Below are 6,000 nucleotides of genomic sequence, written 5' to 3' on the forward strand. Positions count from 1 at the left end.
AATTGAGTATATCCGCTGGGCGGAAATGCAGCTAGTAATCCTTGTAATCACTTTAGAAATCAATTCATTATTTGATTATTAAACCAGGTCAATGTTATAGCTGTACATTAATGAGTAATGAACTACTTTCCAAAGCCCGAGCAGTGTGACGCCTCTCAGTTTTAATGGGAATACACGGAATCAGGCGCAATATTTCCGGAGTGTCTTTCAGAGACATCAAGGGGTTGGTCTCATATGAATTGAGATGGAGATTTTTGTCAAAACATCAGGAGCGCTGCCTGATCTTCAAATAGCGTCTGAGGATTCTTACGGGGCACCTGACTCAACGCAGTAGGGAAACGAGGCTGTGATCTTAACATCTCATCTGATGAATAGCAGCTCTGACAATGCCGCTCACCGTCAGCAGTGCACTGGACGGTCTGCCGAGACTGGAAGTTCAAATCCCGGAGATCCAGGCTGAGAGTCTTCTCTCTCTGTATACAGATTACAGTGTAATCCTACCATTACTCGATTGTTGTAGAGGATCGTCCTAGATTGGGAATTCAAATCCCGGCGATCTACACTGACATCCTGCTGTCTTAATGCACAACTAACAATATATTTTCACCATCATTCTGTTGTTATGCAGGAGAGCCCAAGATTGGGAACTCAAATCCCGGAGATCTACATTTATAGGACATACAAATTGGCCAGAAAAGCAATAATCCTGAGGATTGGGAGCAATTTAGGATTCAACAAAGGATTACAAAGGGATTAATTAAGAAGGGGAAAATAGAATGAGAGTAAGCTTGCAGGGAACATAAAAATTGATTGTAAAAGCTTTTATAGATATGTGAAGAGAAAACGATTGCTAAAGTCAAGCGTAGGTCCCTTGCAGTCAGAATCAGGGGAATTTATAATGGGGAACAAAGAAATGGCAGACTAACTAAATACATTTTTTGGTCCTGTCTTCACAAAGGAGGACACAAATAACCTCGCAGAGATGCCGGGGAACATAGGGTCTGATGAAAGGGAAGAACTGAAAGAAATCAGTATTTGTAGGGAAATGTTGTTAGGGAAATTGATGGGATTGAAGGCCGATTAAATCCCCAGGGCCTGATAATCTACATCCTAGGTTACTTAAGGATGTGGCCCTAGAAATAATAGATGCATTGCTGATCATCTTCCAACATTCAATGGAACCTGGAACAGTACCCATGGATTGGAGGGTAGCTAATGTTACCCCACTATTCAAAAAAGGTGGTAGAGAGAAAATGGGGAATTACAGACCGGTAAGCCAGACATCGGTAGTGGGGATAATGCTAGAGTCCATTATAAAAGATGTACTTGAAAAACAGTGACAGGGTCGGACAAAGTCAACATGGATTCACAAAAGTTAAATCGTGCTTGACTAATCTACTGGAATTTTTTGAGGATGTAACTGGTAAAATAGATAAGGGAGAACCAGTGGATGTGGAGTATCTGGACTTTCAGAAGGCCTTCGATAAGGTCCCGCATAAGAGATTAGCGTGTAAAGTTAAGGAACATGGGATTGGGGGCAAGGTATTGACTTGGATAGAGAACTGGTTGGCAGACAGAAAGCAAAGAGTTGGAATAAACAGGTCTTTTTCCGAATGGCAGGCAGTGACTGGTGGGGTACCGCAGGGATCGGTCCTTGGACCCCAGCTATTCACAATATATATTAATGATCTAGACAAGGAAACTAGATGTAATGGCCCAGAAATTTGGGTCGGGGGCTTCCCGCGGGTGCAAGCCCCCGACCTACACTTACATCTCGCGCTGACATTTGAAGACTGGGCCAGCGTGGATTTCCGGTCTGTGGCCCGGTTCAGCTCCCGGCGTGCTGTGCGTGCGTGATCCAGCAGCGTATTTAGTGCGATGAGCTGGCTGGGATCATGTGAGCACTAGGCAACCAATGGGAATTTACAAAAGTCCATTCATGAGTTAGACATAAGACCTGTCAAACTCATGAAAAGTCCAGGCACCCAAAACACTACTTCAACTTTAAATAAAAGTTAAAAAAAATTCCAATAATTAAATTAACTATTAATAACTTTAAAAAACTATTTTAAACAATTATTCAAATTTCTGCCAATTTTTTTTCCAGAAATCGGGTCCAAAAATACACTTACCTTACTGTAAATTCTTAAAAATAATAAACCTGTGGAAAAAAATTTCTAACTTTAATTATTAGACCACTTACCTTATAAAACTAATCCTTAAGTCTGCTTTTTACATTCATTGAAAGTGGAGGCCTTCACGCACAGGCAAACCTGTCGAAAAACCGAAGTTCAATGCGTAAGCACTGCCTCAAACATCGCAAGGGAACCGCCTCTGTAACCCCTTGGTTCCGAGGAGAGGAAATGCCGGTTTTCCGTGCATGCGCTGTGCAAGCTGAAATCCGGCACTTCCAATGGGCCCACGCCTGAGTACCCCATTTTTATTTATGCGCTGGGACTGGAATTACTGGGCCAATATCTCCAAATTTGCAGACGACACAAAGCTGGGTGGGCGTGTGTGCTGTGAGGAGGATGTCGAGAAACTCCAGGATAATTTGGACATGTTGGGTGATTGGGCAGAAACATGGCAGATGCAATATAACGTGGATAAATGTGAGGTTGTCCTCTTTGGTGGCAAAAACAGGAGGGCAGGTTATGTAAATGGCAATAGATTTGGAGAAGGGGAAGTGCAACGAGACCTGGGTGTCCTTGTGCACCAGTCGTTGAAGGTAAGCATGCAGGTGCAGCAGGCGGTTAAGAAGGCAAATGGTATGTTGGCCTTCGTAGCGAGAGGGTTTGAGTACAGGAACAAGGATGTCTTGCTAAAGTTGTACAGGGCCTTGGTGCGACCACATCTTGAGTATTCTGTGCAGTTTTGGTCGCCTTATCTGAGGAAGGATGTTCTTGCCATGGCAGGAGTTCAGCGAAGATTCACCAGGCTGATACCTGGGATGGCAGCAATGACGTATGAGGAGAGATTGGGTCGATTGGGCTTGTACTTGCTGGAGTTTAGAAGAATGAGAGGTGATCTCATTGAAACTTATAATATTCTGACGGGACTGGACAGACTAGATGCAGGAAGGATGTTCCCGATTGTCGGGGAGTCCAGAACCAGGGGACACAGTCTTAGGATAAAGGATAGGCCATTTAGGACAGAAATGAGGAAGAATTTCTTCACCTAGAGAGTGGTGAACCTGTGGAATTCTCTACCACAGAAGGCAGTAGAGGCCAAATCATTAAATATATTCAAGAAGGTGCTGGATATATTTCTTAAGGCTAAAGGGATCAAGGGGTATGGGGAGAAAGCAGGGACCGGGTACTGAAATTGGATGATCAGCCATGATCGCATTGAATGGCAGAGCAGCCTCGAGGGGCCGAATGGCCTACTCCTGCTCCTATCTTCTATGTTTCTACACCGAGATCCTGCTGTCTTAATACACAATTAAGAATGTAGCCCCACCATCACTCTATTGTTAGGGCGGGTCAGCCTGGTTTGGAAACTTAAATCCCGGAGATCTACACCGAGATCCTGCTCTCTTAATATACAACCGAAAATGTAGTCCCACCATCACTCTATTGTTATGGAGGATCGCTCGATATTGGGAACTCAAATCCCGGAGATCTAAACTGAGATATTGCTGTCTTAATAAACAACTAACAATGTATTTCCGTCATCACTATTGTTATGGAGAATCAGCTTGGATTGGAAACTCAAATTCCGGAGTTCTAGGCTGCGATTCCTCCCTCTGCATACAGGGATTGTATTTCCACCATCGCTCTACCAATTATGCTACAAATAACCTTAATATGGAGAAAGGCTCAGGTACCCGAGAGCCACCGGCACACTTGGAACTGCCCGGCTTTGCATCAGAGAAGGGAACAAAACTGGAAAAATGTTGAAATTAAGTGATAATGCGTGAATAATAGAAAACCAACACAACATTCACAATCTGAACAGTTATCCCAGTTTTCCAGGGTATATTGTGTTACATTTAAATAGTTTGCAACGTTCTGTAGTTAAAACAAGTTGAAATAATTGACGTGAAGGGACAAGAGGAAACGATTTAAACTGAGCCCAGGTTAAAGTAGGCGAGCGCTCCTTGGAACTTTTTAATGAATGGGGATAAAAGGAGCATAAAAGATGTTGAGATATTAGCCTCGATAGTCTTTCTGATTCCGTTGATCACCAGCCATAAGCAGTGACCATGCCACCGAGTGGGTGATGGCGGAAACTGCGGACGGTCCCGGAACCACCGAATGAGCAGACACAGTTCAAAATGTTATTGCTGCACATGTATGGTGTGCCGTGTGTTCCGCCCTGTGACCTTCTCCGCTCCCAGTCTAATTAAAATTATCGGAGTGAAGTGAGACACAGTTCCAAGTGTTGGTGTTGGACATGGATGGTGAGCCGTGTGTTCCACCCTGTGACCTTCCCCACTCCCAGTCTAATTAAAATGATCGGAGTGAAGTGAGACACAGTTCAAAATGTTAGTGTTGGTGTTGGACATGGATGGAGAGTGATGTGTTCCGCCCTGTGACCTTCCCCACTCCTAGTCTAATTAAAATAAGCGGAGTGAAGTGAGACACAGTTTGAAGTGTTGGTGTTGGCCATGGATGGTAAACGGTGTGTTCTGCCCTCTGTACTTCTCATTCCCAGTCTAATTAAAATGATCGGAGTGAAGTGAGACACAGTTCGAAGTGTTGGTGTTGGACATGGATGGTGGGCGGTGTGTTCTGCCCTCTGTACTTCTCACTCGCAGTCTAATAGAATGTAAACCACAAAGACTTATTTAGAATCTCATGGCAGCACTCGGCCTAAAACACAGGGGAAAATAATAATCGCATAATATTAAATATATTTGAATGTAAAGTTAAAAAAATTCTCTAAAACAGCACCTTAGACAATAAATGGGCAGTGAGCGAGCAGTATCGATTGAATCAATAGCAGAGATGGGTGGACTCTGTACCAAGGAAACACGTTACATCACCAGTTACATGGTGATAGCAGCGAGACAGCTCAAAATGATTGGTAAAATGAATCGGTGACCACAGTGACTTACCTGGGACACCAAAAGCTGCAAGGACAGGATAGTAAATGGCTAGACTGGCCCCGTCACTTCTCCATGCATTAATCCGGATTTTCTATCAGGTCGCTTCGAGTGTAGACGAGGCTATGAATGTGCTGTGTGAAATATTCGACGGTCCTGCATTTATAGTTGTTGGAAACCTCCAGTGACACAATTAGGCCCAATCACCATTTATGTTAATTACAGTTATTTGGACAAACAGATGATGTCACTTGGGTTCACTTCATTGTTTTAATAACAATGGATGGGTGTTTCATCTATGTATATATATAAAAGACCTCTTCTGTCTGTCTGTCAGTTTTTCTGTCTGTCTGTCTGTCTGTCAGTCTGTCTGTCTGTCCATTCTCTATACGTTCAAAAGTTATAGAGTGTACCGACACGCGCGTCACATCAAAAGAAAGCTTACGATTTCGGACCGGTCATAGGCGCATTTACTTTTCCGTCAGACAAAAATCGTGCCCACGGTATCCGAAAAACGTTCAAACTTCCGGTCAGTAAATGCGAAAAGTTCCGCTCATTTGCTCATTTGCATTCAGTGACACGAAGGTTGACAAATCGTGCGGTCGAATGACCTGACAGTTGACCGACGGATGACCAATCGCTGCATCACGGGGGCGGGTTCATTGCGCGTGCGGGTGGGCCATCCTACAGTTGAGTGTTGAGTGACTTGACAATTGACCAATCCTACAGTTCAGTGACCGGACGGTTGACCAATTGACGCATGTGTGGGCGGGCCTTATCATTCTGAACCGAGGTGAGTGGCCGCCATTTTGATTCGTCACGATTTTTTTCCCACACTTTCTGTGTGTTAGGGAACTAAGGAAAATAACTATTTATTTGAGTTTTAAATTGTAATTAGCAACAGTAGGAAATGAAGTGATCCCCTGCCCTTCACCCGGAGGCTCGCCTACTTT

This window comes from Somniosus microcephalus, chromosome 4 (genome assembly GCF_052327205.1).
Source record: "Somniosus microcephalus isolate GS21.2 chromosome 4, FLI_Smic_1.0, whole genome shotgun sequence".
Lineage (NCBI taxonomy): Eukaryota > Metazoa > Chordata > Chondrichthyes > Squaliformes > Somniosidae > Somniosus > Somniosus microcephalus.